This window comes from Tursiops truncatus, chromosome 7 (genome assembly GCF_011762595.2).
Source record: "Tursiops truncatus isolate mTurTru1 chromosome 7, mTurTru1.mat.Y, whole genome shotgun sequence".
Taxonomy (NCBI): domain Eukaryota; kingdom Metazoa; phylum Chordata; class Mammalia; order Artiodactyla; family Delphinidae; genus Tursiops; species Tursiops truncatus.
Genome location: NC_047040.1, coordinates 16,902,685 through 16,917,883, shown reverse-complemented (window position 1 = coordinate 16,917,883; position 15,199 = coordinate 16,902,685). Strand labels below are relative to the sequence as shown.

Below are 15,199 nucleotides of genomic sequence, written 5' to 3'. Positions count from 1 at the left end.
TGCTTCTTTTTTCTTTAATTGCTAATGTCTGGCAGAGAAAAATGCAATGGTTACTTGTATAGGTTGATGCCACAGACTTGATGCATAGTATAGGTGCCAGAAGTTTTACTTAACATTGCCTCTGTACCATCAATGAAAATGTTAGAGTGAAAAGGAAAAATTTTAGTAGTATTTAGTAGACATTTTAGTAGTATTATAAAATTAGCTTGGGTCAAACTGACCCCTCAAGTCCAGGGAGCTACAGGTATCTGCAGATCATTGAGAACTGCTGACACAGAACAATGTCTTAACAAACAAAGAGAAGGAGTTGAATTTTATTCCAATTACACTGCATAAGATTTTAGCCAGGGAGAGATATGATTTGATTTGCATTCTAAAAGATGACAGAAAGGTTTCTTAATTTAGAGAGTGTTTGATGGTGCCATTTACAAAGAGGTGGGAAAGACTGTAGGAGGATGTGAACAAGGAAATATTAAGAGTAGTTTGAGACATGTTATATTTGAATTGTCTATGAGACATCCAATAGAAGAGCTTAGTAAGAAATGTTACTTGTAAGTCTGGAGTTTAGAAGTGAGTCCTAGCCTTGCTTTATGTATTTCAGAGTCAGTAACATATAGAGAGAAATCAAAATTAAGGCAATAGATTATATCATATAAGAAGAGAGTATAGAAAAGGAAGAGAAATCTGAACCAAACTCTGAACAACTCAAATATTTAGTAATATTTAAATATTTTAAAATAGTTAATCTATTGGGAGTGGATTTGGGGACACTGGAATATGAAGAGAAAGGGGAAATTGCCTTTATATACTGTTTGAAAATTTTCCTATGTACTTTTGACACTTCATGTTATTTAAAATGCACAATTTGATGGTTTTGACACACATATACAACAGTGAAACCTTCACCACAATCAAGAAGATGAGCAAATCAAAAAGTTTCCTTGTTATCCATTGTAACACACCTCTCTCCCCGCATTCCCCAGGCAACTACTAGTCTGCTAATATATAATTTTATTCAAAAATAATTAAAAAAAATAAATCAATCTAATCAAACATTGTTTTACATGAAAATAAAGCCATGAGAAATGAACTGGCTTTCCTAGAGTGATGTAGCTTTTTAGGAACAAAAGGAGGGTTAGAATCCAATTTTCATGACTTTCATTTTTGAGACCTGTTCATTATACAAAACCTCCTCCACTCTTTGACCTACTGTCCTGATCATGTATCTTTTTTACTTGACTTCTCTTAGACAGTATCCCTTTTGAAAATATTTGAGGAAGAATTTCTTCTCTGTAGGTTGTAGTCACTACTTGATATGTTAAGACACAAAGGCTTCAGTTCTGACAGGTACCGGAGACTGCCTTAGAATAGGTTTTTTAGGCTTGAGAAACATACCAAAGATAGCTCAATCTTCTCTTCTATCAAGAATTCCCCATTGCATTTCACTTTCTTTGTCATAAAATAATCCAACAAACTATGTAAACCTGAAGTTTTCAAACCTGCCGGTCTTAGAGCAAAACACTCTTTTTCAATGGGGAAAACACTAAGAAGTAGAACAAGACAGTGAATTTTCATATTATTGAAATAATATTACTTCAAAAATTATCCTATGTTGGGTTCCCCCAGAAGTAGATTCTGAATCAAAGATTTGAATATAAGTAAGTGTAATATGAAGGTGATTCCACGCAGTTTTGGGAGAGGATTGAAAAGTGAGACAAGGAAGGATGCAAGTCAATAAACTGTATTTTATCATATGCAGGTTATCACTTTGGGCAACTGAGGCTTAGTCTTGCTGGGGAACTCTAGAAGTCATATAGATTACATTTCAGAGATATTCTATCTGAAGGGTGAGGAAGCGGAAATATTTATCCTCCAACCCCATCAGTCATTGGCTGAGTGCATCTCCAAGAAGCATGAACCTCCTGGAATTTCCTGCCTGCCCTCTACACATGTGAGGACCATAAAAAAGCCTTCAGGCCGTGCTGGTGTCCACTTCATTTGAAAGGGAATCTCAACTCTCAGAGAATCATGGGATTTTCTTTTCTTCCTCTAATTTCAGTAATGAAGCTGTAAGCAAGTTATAATCGTAACCTGTAAGCCTCCTGAGAACAGGATCCACATCTTGTTCATTACTTTATCCTCAAAGGGACTGATCATAAGTGCTCAACACAGTTAACATGATTTTGTAATCAATAGATTGAAATACTTTTCTGTGTACTACAGTCAGATTAGCCATGGCACTCTATGTTGCAGTGGTAAGGAGCACATACAGTTAAGTCCCCACATACAAATGAGTTCCATTCCGAGAGTGTGTTCATAAGTCCAACAAAGTTAGCCTAGATACCCAACTAACACAATCGGTTATATAGTACTGTACTGTCATAGGTTTATAATACCTACCACCGCTGCTTTTACACTTGCTTCCAGACATCCTGGGCTTGAAATTAAAATACTGTACTACTGTACTCTATACAGTACTGTACAGTAAAGTACACAAAAGCACAACCACTTGTAGAGAATGCATGCACTTGACCATGTATGCCAGACAAGTGAACTAACTTACATGATTGGACATGCAAATGCACGTTCCCATCTTTGAAAGTTCGCTACTTGAAGGTTCAGATGTAGGGCACTTACTGTACTCGAATCAGACTGTTTAGATTGTAGCCCGACTCCATCCCTTATTAACTATGTGACTTTGGGCAAATTTCTTAACCTCTCTTATTTTGTTTCTCTTATCTAGCATAGATATAATCATAATTTCTATATGTAATTGTGTTGCTGTAAGGATTTAATGAGATAATTCATGGAAAACAATTACCATAATATCTAAAACTTGTTAAATGCATAAGACCTGTTAGCTATTGATATCACTAATCACTTGAGAAATGGCCATTAAGATTGCTCAACACTTAAACTGACCATATTATGATTGGTGAAATCAAACTTCACACATATGTATGGTTATTATAAATGGTTGTTATCTTGTCCGAGGCTGACTTGTCAAAACTGATCACTTTTCCAGTAAGAGACAGACATAACTTTACCTTGATCTTTTCACTCTTTAACATTGTGTTTTCAAATGTTTAACTTATTTGAGGAAGTAACCCTGTGTTTTGAGTTAGGTAGATATATCAACATGAACCATTTAAGTAGACAGTTTAAGGTAGGATTTCAAATATTATTTTCCAACTTTACAGAGAGTAGATTTTATTATGTACCTAAATACCAATTGTGCTGTCTCTTGGATTTTATTTGTGTAGTTTCCATTTCTGTCAATGGCTCATTTATCTTAGAATTCAAGGTTAGATTTACCTTTTACTTTAAACTGTTTGTTAAATCTCTACTAGATAAGAAGCATTGTGCTGGATGCTCGAGGTGACTTAGGCCATTTTCTGCCTTCATGTACAATACTGGACATATCCTAGGTAGAAAGAAATTTACTCTAGAAGGAATTTTCACAGCATTCTCAAGAAAATATTGCCATAATAAATAATTTTCGGTACGTGGCACACAGCTTAAGCACCTTTTCTCTTCTTCCAACCCCAGTGGAAATGAAAAAGCAACAACCTTTATGAATATACTTGAAAATCATCATTGATTGTTTTTATTTTGTCTGTGCCAGATGGTCTGTTGTCTTTTTATCTTTTCAAGGAAGTTGCAAAAGGTTGTAGAAAGATTATTTAACAAGGGCTAAGAAAATCCAATCTGGTCTTGGCTTTGCCTCTAAGCCTTTGATTCAGTGATATCATAGACACTGTTAATAATAATTTCATTCAATGATATAACACTGTGGATCAGATCAGGAGTTTGGATGCATCTGAAAAAAAAACTAGGTAAAGTCTGGAATATAGATTTAGAAATATAACCACCAACTAATTATTACACAGACAAGGATCTGAAATAATAATCTAAGGTAGGCAGGGAAGGACTAAGTAGCATTCTTCTATATAGTGTCCAAGATCTGAGGTTTTGATTCAAGCAAAGTTGGGCATATATTATAGCAAATGAACACAGCAAGTAGTTAATGAAAATCCTATCTTCTTAAGGATGGTCCAGTAGCAGGAAAAAGGAGCCCAGGACTTCATCTTGGTGTCTGGGATTCAAGGGAGAAGATAAATGCAGGGAAAAAAAAAAAAAAGAAAGATGGACTATGTAGTACAAAGAATGTGTCATCCAGAGACAAAATGGTGGCAGAGGGTGAAGATTTAGTAAAAGGAGATTGAGAAAACTTCTTTATAGGGCTCCAGAAGCAAAACTGGTCTCATATATTGGGGAGGGATGGGTAAATGATGGTGTATATTAGTTACCTATTGCTGTGTAACAAATTACCACAAAATTTACCTGCTTAAAACAATACACACGTATTATTTTCATAATCTCAACGTGCCAGAAATATAAGCAAAGGGCTTTGAGCATCTTAGAGTGTCTCAACCGAGATTGCAGTGAAGGTGGTACTCAAAGTTGGGATCTTATCTGAATGCTCAAATGGTAATGACCTGCTACCAAACACCATGGTGTTGGAAGGTTTCAGTTCCTAGAAGGCTGTTGCATTGAGGGCCTCCATTCCTTGCTGCCTGTTGACTGGGGGCCACCCTCAATTCTTTGTTCTGTGTGCCTCTCCACTGAGCAGTTCAGAGCATGGCAGCTTGCTTCCTCAAAACCATCAAGGAAAAGTGTCTGCTAGCACAATGTAAGCCAAAATCTTATGCAATTTTTAATGGAAGTGGACTTCATCACTCTTACTGAATTCTGTTTGTTAGCAGCTATCATGGGTCTAGCCCACTCTGAAGAAGGGAGGGGATTACATAGGTCATGAATACTAGGAAATGGAGATAATTGGGGGTCATCTTAGAGTCTGTCCACTACAGGGAGCTAACATTTTATTGAGCATCTACTATGTCAAGGTATGACACTCGAACTGTTATGTACAATACTCATTTACTTGGAGGTCCAGCTCTCAAGTTGTGTGGACTTCAAAAGCATGGAAACAGGAAGGATAAAATTGTTAACTGTAATAAAACTTTCCCCCTTTAGTACCGCAGTTTTTTTCAGCTGTAAGAGAACAGGGTCTGGATTAATGACTCATCCAGTTCTTTAGTTTCATCCTTTCAGGGCTTTCCATATGCCTGTCATTGACACCTTTCCCAGTTTTCCAGATTCCTTTTTAATTGTGAAAGCCAACATTATACTCACTTTTTATAAAGCGTTGGCTTGAGTGTGACAAGGTTATAAAGAGTTACTATAGTCTACAAAATGTACCTCAGCACAGCATTTCTGAAAAATAGAACATAAGCCACATTTTTGAACATCAAACAATTTTTCCATTAATTATGAAAATTTACCGTAAAATAAGCCTATTCAAAAAAATTTAAAAAGAAAGGAAAACGATATAAGCAAGAAAGAAGGGATGAGGGAGAAGTGATAAGAGGTAAGGTGGAAGCAACTGAGGTTTATGGAACAATACTGTGTACTGGTCAGGATGTTAAGGGACATTAGACCTTGTAACTTTGTTTTGAAATTTGAGCAATTATTTTTTCAAAGCCTTTCTCATACATTTTATATGCGTATATTGTCTTCAAAAACTCTGTCCCTGTGTGTTCCTTGCATTTTCTCCAAATTGTCAATTACCATCTCATATCACCCCACTCCCCTCCTCAATCCCTTGAGATTAATTTTGTAGAAAACATATAACATATGCCTTTGATAGCAAGCTCAACCTGTTCATATTTCTGCTCTCCTTAGTAGGAGAAAACATTCCCTCCCAGGATCCCCATGATAACTGGGTTTCAGATCTAATCATGAAAACCAGCAAGGAATTTACTGGTTTGCTGTCTACCTGCTAATGCTGGTTGGAGCTAGAACTGAAATTCAGGTGATGTAGATTGTGGTTCTCATCTTTCATGAATCAGTGATGGTTCCAATTTGTGTTAGTACAGCCCTTCTCCACTGGGTCAGCAGCCTGTCTGGATTCAATCACAGTTTCTAGCCTGGGTTTGACTCAGTAGCTCAGTATAGACACACTTCAATGCATGGTCTTTTACTGCTCTAAGGCCAGTTTTCAAATAAATAACTGGCTAAATGATTTCCAGATGCTAAAATAAAAACTATACAGATGCAAATATATTACATTTAATTTCAAGGCTGTTTAGGGTTTTTACTGTGCCTAGAGAAGACAGCTATAAAAAATGCACATCACTTTAGCAGAGCATACTTCATCAATTACACCATTAACAATAACAATGTGGGAAATAAAGAGTGAAATTGAGTATAATAAAGCAATGAAGTAAATGAATATAAACAAGAAATGGAAATCTCCAAGCAATGAATTAATATTGAATCATAGCTACCCAGAGTACTGTTCTGGTCTTTCTTGAAAATATGATGGTTCTGACTACCAATCAACAGGATTTTTAATCACTTTTCTCATAAGCAAGTTTTGGGACTTGTGCAACCATGCTCCTTTTGCCCTGTTCTCCTTATAACCCATGGTACACTCTCCCAAGATGGCTCTATGAGGGGTAGTTCACGGAATAAGGAGCTCTCCTGTCAATCAGCCCCAAAACATTGGGTTCATTAGCACCACTCAGACTGTATCTCAACACTCGTATAATGCTGGGTGAAAATGGATTAGTCATCGCCAAGGTTACATGACTGAATGTACAAGTGGGCACAAAAAAGGGGAGAAGTTAGGGTACAGATCTGTCCTCACCGTAGCTGAAATGACATCCAATCAGAAATTGCCCACTGTATTTAAAAACATGTAAATCGACACTCAGACTAGGTGGCATTGGAGGAAGGCCTCTAGATATACAACATCCCAGAAAGAAATTAAAGTGAGAGTTTCACGAAAATCAGATTGATAATTTGTTTATGGAAGCCATGACCTTAAAAATGACATGATCTCATTATGTGTAAGGTTTTAAACTATGAATTCATGATGTTTCTTGGGAAGGTAGAAAGGAGAACTATGTCATTGAATGGGTCTATAAAAAATTTTAAAAATAGGACATTTAAATTAATTCAAAAATCCTTTAAGAGGAGAAAAGTAGATCGTAAAGAAGAGAAAAATAATCTAGCTTCATGTGAATTCATTTGATAAACTAAGAATGCTGAGTCAACTGTCTTTTTATAGCAATTCTTGTAAAGTCATGAATAATAATGGAAACCCTTTGGTTCCAAACACATCACTTGACCAATAGGCTAAAATAACCATGACGAGAGAAATCCACAAAGTTTAGTGAGGGGAGTGGGAGTGAATACAAATTTGATTCCATCAGAGCTGAAGCAGAGAGAATCTCTTAACAGTCGTGTCAGTATGATAGTGTGGACGAGGTACCTCTCCACACATACCTAAGATGGGAGGAGCTAGATACAAAGGTGCTGCAGCTGTCCTTTCATCCTTGTAGGTTTTAACTTGAACTTGAAGCTTTCTCTCTCATTAGATTTCCATCTCATTGCTTCTGTATCTGTATGTTCCCATTCAGCCTGGCTTCAAGTTGGCAATTTATGGTCTTGTTTTTTTAACTCAGTAACTTCCCTTTAGTCTCCAGGTCTACCCATCTCCTTCAACCCTTCTCATTAAAGCCCAGAGACCAGTGAACTCTGCCTCAGTATCCAGTACTGGCTCCTGATCCTGACTTCAACACCCCAGTCCTCAGTTTGTCTAAATGGAGGGACTGTATATATTCCTGCAGAACCAATTTGTGAGAGCAAAGCAAGTTGTCCCGGATATAGCATAATCTCTGAAGATTCCACGGGTACATGTCTCTTTGTGTTGTGCCTCATTGCATCTGAGAAAGTAAGATGGGTCATCAACAGCTCTACTGGAGCCACCAGAGAAAATTCAGCCGGGGTTCTTGCCCATGCCACATCTGCTCAAACTGGCATGTATAATCCAGAAATACTGCTTCAGTGTGTGTAGCCAGTGTTTCCTCAGTACATAAAGGTTGTAGGTTTCATTAAGTTGGACTAGGTGAACTCCCTTGAATAGACCATCCAAGACATCTACCTTACTGCAGAAACAATGCTAGCTCCTTGTACTTTTTTTTTGTTTTAAACTTCAAATCCTACAACCACTGTTTATTATAAAGGTGATCCTTGATCCTCATGATGGGTTCATCAGTAGGATTTCTGGTAGTGAGCACAGGCACCAGGACCTACAAACATTTTGGATTCACAGTAATGAGGATCAGCTGCCAGCAGGATCTAGTCATACAGGGTGAGGATGTCTTTGATCTCCACCTTGGAAGCCTCATCCATGTATTTCTGGTAATAGGCCACCAGGGCTTTGGTGAGGGACTGGTAGATTGTGTAAATCTGGGCCATGTGACCACCACCCTTCACTGAGACTCAGATGTCCACCCTAGAAAATCACTCCTTGCCCAGAAGCAGAACAGCCTTCAGTAGGTTATATTGCAGTGTGCATGGCTTGATCATCTCCAGGGGTGCCATTCACCCTGATGAGGCCATTGCTCCATTTGCAGTGTGCCATGGCTATGGCCATCTTCTTGCTTGCATCTGAAGATCTGCACCAACTGCAGAGGGCCCTTGGATCACAGGGCTGCTGGTGTAGACAAGAGCTCCTCACCTCATAGTGCTGTAACCAGAAAAGTGTTACATGTACACATCTTTTGCTTGCATATTTTCTATCCTGCACTTGCTCTCCAACTTTGCCTTATGTCTCCCAGACTCCAGGAAAGAATTCAACTGTTGAGGTTGAGGGGAAGCCAGGAAGCATGGTGTAACAATCACTGGGCAACAAGTGAGGAGACCTGGTTTCCAGACCTACAGATGCCACAAACTAGCTGTGTGACCTTGAGAAAGACACCTAGGTCAGGTGACTCACTTACAAAATCAACAAGTTAGTCTCAGTCAACAAGGCTCTCCTTATAGCTCTAACTTCCAATGGGTTTTATCAGATAAGATCTAGTATTTTGCTGTATTTAAGAATCTGTGTTTTCCAAATTCTAACTGGATGGATCAAAAGTGACAGGAACTTAGCTGAAGTTCTAGTGAAAGAATCTTTGCATCTTTGCCTGTAGTTTTCTCTCCCTAACTTTGTTCCCACCACAAAACTAAAGAAAAACAAAATATCAGTGGTTTATTTTCACATCTATGAAAAAGAAGCTTCCAAGAGACTTTCCATTCGTGCATTCAGATTTATTGCACTACGAACCAGTGGGCTCCCGCTGCATTTATTTAAACTTCTGTCACTATAATTGTGAATATAGCCAGAGGTCTCCTGTGGACTGTGAGAAGAAATGCTGAATGGCAACAAAAGTAAACAAAGCAACATCTTACTTTCTATTCTCCTGGCTGCACCAGTGGTTTTTAATGACATAAGAAATACCCAGAAGCTACAGTTGAGTTAAGCATGAGCATAAATAAAGTGACAATGCAGCAAGCTAAAATGCTCATATTCTAAATTCTAAAATCAGATTCCTTTCTCTCCAGGCAACCTTCAAGCTGAAGTTATATTTCTTCCCCCCTTACAAAATTTATTTCACCAGATTTCTTTTCCAAAATGGAAACTGTAGCTCAGGAAACAGAGTGGACCTTGGGTGAAGTTCATCTTATGTCCACTCCCTTCCATCTCTTCTGTGCCCTTTGACCCTGAAATAGGCTCTTTTCTCATCCTCCCCAGGAACAGAGCATCTTCAGGATCTCTCAGGTCCCAAAGTAAGGCCAGTAACTAAGGATTACAACAGTCCTAAATATGGAATAATGTAAATGGTTGCTCTCTTTTTGGTATATGTAGCTTATCAATAGAGTGATCAGGGAACTGATCGGTTCTAACTATTCTAACTGGCATTTTATCACAGTTAGAGCTAGGGTTGTCCAAAGTCTAGGGGAGGTGGTAGGAGCTGTAGTGAATAGGTATCTCTAAGTTACAGTGGCAACACACACACAGTGCATCAGGTGAGACATGAATTGGGGCAGGTCACCTGAGATTCAGGTAAACAATTGTTATGAAAACCTGGATCAGATTGGCATCAATGAGATTCTGAATGAAGATGCCACTGGCATATGAAGCAGGGGATTAGGATCAGGGAACTAGACTTCTAACCACATCTCCAGCACTGATTAACTTTTTGGCTTCAGGAGAAAATTTTCATTTTTTCTGAATCTGTTTTCTCATCTGAAAATATATTCATTTGGTTATTTATCCAAGTAAAGTTCCATTTAATATTTTGTGTGTGTGTGTGGTACACGGGCCTCTCACTGCTATGGACTCTCCCGCTGCGGAGCACAGGCTCCGGACACACAGGCTCAGTGGCCACGGCTCACGGGCCCAGCCCCTCCGCGGCATGTGGGATCTCCCAGGACCGGGGCACGAACCCATGACCCCTGCATCGGCAGGCGGACTCCCAACCACTGCGCCACCAGGGAAGCCCTTAATATTGTTTTAAAGAGTGAATAGTTGTAATTTACAGGCAAAGGGAAGAACAAGAGAAAAGAAACATGGAAATCTGAAAACACTCAGCAAGTTAAAAACCAGAAAATAATATGACCAAACTGCATGAACTTAAGAGCGAGGCAGATGAAGCTGGAACTATTTGTTGACAGAGTTGTGAAGAAGCTTTCATGTCATATTGTGGCATCAGAACCATGTAGACTAGGCAATGGAGACACACTGACTGTTTTTAAGTAGGGAAATGGCGTGATCAGGGACGTGGTTTGCTTTATTTCTTGGACTATGAATAATGCTATGTCTCTTTTTAATATTGAAGTTTATTTACTTAAGCCTCCATTTCTCAGATAAGCAGGGACTCCAACCTTTTTCTCTAGATCTCCACCCTACTTCCACCAATAGTCTAAGACTAGTCTAAGAATTATATAACTAACTCCAAAGAGAATAATCATGATCCTAAACAATGGACTACAGGCCAAGAGGGGGGGAAATGAGATCTGTTTTCTGCTGCTTCTGCTTCTGTCACTGACGTTGTTGAAAAGTGGCTTTCTCATTTAGAGAAGTGGCTTCTTTATTGTTTTTTTAAATAAATAAATTTATTTATTTTTGGCTGCGTTGGGTCTTCGTTGCTGCTTGCAGGCTCTCTACTCTTCGTTGCAGTGCGCGGGCTTCTCATTGTGGTGGCTTCTCTTCTTGCGGAGCACTGGCTCTAGGGGCATGGGCTCAGTAGTTGTGGCTCGTGGGCTCTAGAACGCAGGCTCAGTAGTTGTGGCACACTAACTTAGTTGCTCCGCAGCATGTGGGATCTTCCTGGATCAGGGCTCGAACCCGTGTCCCATGCACTGGCAGGCGGATTCTTAACCACTGCACCACCAAGGAAGTCCCATAAGTGGCCTCTTTAAATCTGATATTTTCCCTGCTCACTGCTGCAAGGATCACATTGCTTGATCTAAAATGTTTTGTTTTTTTTTTTAAGTGGAAAACAGTGGAGGTTTCTGTCCAAGTTATGGTGACCTCATGTAGACAGGGAGCTCTACACCACCGTTACCCTGATTTTTCAAATCCAATTATTTTTATTTGTTTACACAGTCACTTCCCCAGATCTCCCAGGAAAGTTGTATCAGAACAAGTTCTGGTATCTACACTAGACCCACAAATTCCCTTTGACCTTCTTATTTTGTCTTTTGAGTCTCAAAGTCCCTTCTCGCATTCATTCCAAGTCCATACCTATTTTCTATTACAGAAAGAGAGACATTTCTTTGTGGAGAAAAATCATGCTGTGTTACTACTGTATTTTAGATAACAGCCTGGAACAATTTCTCAAAGTGAAAGCAACCTGCACAAAAATTACATGGGGATGACTAATCAAAGAAATATAGATTGCTTAGATTACTGGGTCACTTCTAGACCCAATAAATGGGACTAAAAATGGGCTAGAAATCTGCATTTTTCAACACATTCTTCCAATTCTTCCAATGGTTTTTTCCAAAAGTATGAGAACCACTCGCAGAGCTGTTGAGGATAAATAGACCAGAAGGACACCAGAAGTGGGAGACTGATTAAGAAGTTATTGTAATCATATAGACAAGCAATTATGAGGGTTATTACTGTGATAAGGATTGTGGTCAAGGAGGAGAGGGAGGCATGCATGAGAATCATTTCAGATGTAGATTTCAGAGATGCATTTCATCCGTTGGTAGCACTCAGATTGGAATCAAGTTGATCCAGCTTATAAGTGTGTATGAGGTCACCACTCTTACGAATGGTTCTCCCTGCAAATTCCTCAGCTACTTTGCTTCCTGACTGGGCACAATGCACCTGCGTCCAACTGATTCAGCATTTCTACAGAATGGGGGCTTGGAAGTAGTTTTGGTTACACTTTTGATCATGCTTCAGCTACTTTATTTTACACTCATAAGCACTAACACAAGCAGCTGGGATATAAAAGGAAGGCATCAAGGTGGATGGATGTTAGACAGACCCTATGCTGGGATAGCCAACAGGAGCAAGCCGACCACTGTCCACTTGAGATGCGAACACACATTTTGCAATTCATTCTGTTACCACATGACCCTGCCAGGTCCTGAAGGCAGCTTCCTGAAAACTCAGAAACCCTAAGTGTATTGCCATGAGTCCTCTTGTGCTTTTGAATCTTCAGTCTAAAACCACCAGAGTATATACAAGGGATCAGCAGGGATGAAGACATGAAAGAACAGAAAATCAAATGTCACACGTTAAGGCAGTAATCCCCACACTCTGTTTTAAGGGACACTACCTTTCAGGGGTTCAGTAGGTTTGTCTCAACAGCAAACACAATAAAGTAAATTGGTCAAATACAGGCTTGAATGTTAACCAACTCTCTCTACCTCACAACTACCTAGAACCGCTAACACAATAATGGGCCCAGAAGCTGTAGGGTAACACTTAAGATTACACACCCTGCAGCAGGAATGCTGAGGTTCAGATCCTAATTGGGCCACTTACAAGGGTATCAGTCCTCTTTGTGCTTCAGTTTCCCTGTCTGTAAATGACAAGGAATAATCATACCTGACTCACAGAATTGTCAGGAAAATTAAATGAGATAATGAATGAAAGGGCGAGGGCAATGCTTGGCACATGGCAAGTACTCCATAAAACAAGCTTAAAAAAGAAACAAACAAACAAGAGGGCAAGTAGCACTTTGTGAACTGACTTGACCTAGAATGATTTAGGGAGTGATACAGGATGATTATATTTTTGGCTACCATTTGAACTCCATAGATCTGACCATATTTCTTGGAATCTTGGAAGTTGATCAGGGAGAGAAAAACATCAAAATGCTCTTCATTCATATATATTTTTCTTCTGGAGAACTTATTTTTCTGATTTCTAAGTCAGAGACTGTGGTTTGAACAAGATTGAGATGTCTATAGGTAAACATGAAAGTCTATAGTTTTTTTCTCTACTGAGATCATAAGAAAAAGAATAAAGTCTATTCCCCTGTATTTCTGACACTGGGCATTAGTGCCTCGACTATTGGAAAATTAAATAAATGCTTACTGAATAAATTTCCTTATAGATATCTCCTTAAGCAATTTGGGTAATGAGAGAAGAATTTGCTGTTCAGGTTATTTGCGTAAAAATAAAACTGAAACTCCTAGGTGAATGGCTCACAAACCATGATCTATGGACCACTGGCAATCCGAAGTGAATTCCTTGCTTGGGTGACAACTTGAGAGATCTCAGAGTAAACCAGATTGTCAAATAATGTTGCCTACAGGAACCTGACATAAAAATGTGTGATTCCTATTAAATATCAGCCTTCTGTCTCTATTGGAACCCACTGCAGGAAAATATACTGTGACAAAACAACCTTTTAGTCAGTGTATGAATAGTCAATTATTAGGAATCTCTGGATGTCTGTAGCATAGGTAAAGTTACGTTAATTTATGTGAAGCAGTAGTTTTCAACTGTGTCTACATTTTAGAATCATAAGGATGGGGAGATGGGGGAAAGGCTTTAAAAAGTAATCATACTCCAATAAAGATGTTAAAAAAAAAGTAATCATAGGGTCCCAAACTCAGAGATTCTAATTTCGTTTGTTATAATTATATTAAATAACTTGTTTGTGTCATGTTTCACAGAATATTCGAAGGTAAGTAGCCATTTTCTCTAAAGGGAAGATTGACAGAGACTATCCAGGAGAATTTTAATGGAAAAGTTGGTAAGAAGAACATGAGAATACTTACGAACACCCAGTGGGTGGACTGCAAGTGGCACTTCTAGAAGTGGGGACAAGAATGAAAACTAGGAGGTAGAGGCATAGAAAACACAATCTTCCTATGTCTCTTTTTTGCCAAAGGCAGTTAAGGGTGTTCCTGGCAATGAGCCCTGGTAGAAGAGCAATGATGCTGACAATGATAATGATGAATATAATGAGGAGAGTTAACAATTATCAAGTTCCCTCTATATAGTGGGAACTGGAGTTTTTCTTATTCAATTCTTACAACATTTCTAAGAAACAGATATCGAATGAGCATATCCAGTTTCCAGTACATACTAGTCACTATAATTTTTCTCCTCTCCCTTGTAGAAACAATTTGGGATACTTTGATCTTTAATAACTGTTGAAACCAAGAGTCAACCAGATGAAAAATTAATGGACTTTCTTGGGAAATTAAAAGCTGGTTCAATTATAAAAATTATTTTTCTAACTACATTTCCTTGATGCTCCAGAAGACATGACTGAAAGACAGATACACACACACACACACACACACACACACACACACACACACACACACCCCTCTCTTGTGAACTATTGACATTGTTATTTATGAAAGCCCTCAGGAAGAAGTCAAAGAATTCTTTTTCTAGTTGCCTGGATTCCAGGTGCTCTCAAAATTAGAAAGATGTTCAGCTACACCAAGCATGCGAGGCACTGACCCAATATCATGTGGAACCCGGTGGTCAACCAGAACACCTGAAGTGAGGTTTGAATCCAGATGGCCAGAATGATTCACTTTAGGGAAAGGCATTCTGGCTTATGTCTAATTGTTAATGTCTTTATATAGTTATCATAGTAGTTAAAAGTTCTCAGTTATTTTCTGAAAACTTTGTGTAAAGGGAGCAATGCCTGAAAGTTTGTTCATTTTGCCTCTGAATCACACAGACCTTCCAGACAATCCATTTAGGAAACGTTTCTTAATTTTCTCACTTACCACTTTTGGATAATATAAAATAAATCTGTGCTCAGCTTTTGCCAAGACAATGCACTGAGGGCTACCAGTGTTCCCTGGGAATCAT

General features: G+C 38.7%; 2 pseudogenes; one reads left to right on the top strand and one right to left on the bottom strand.

The window, feature by feature from the left end:
* Positions 1-7,806: 7,806 nt before the first annotated feature.
* LOC109548005 (small ribosomal subunit protein uS14-like) lies at positions 7,807-7,975 on the top strand (annotated as a pseudogene).
* A 146-nt stretch (positions 7,976-8,121) lies between these two features.
* Positions 8,122-14,931, bottom strand: LOC101339963 (small ribosomal subunit protein uS9-like; annotated as a pseudogene).
* Positions 14,932-15,199: the final 268 nt, after the last annotated feature.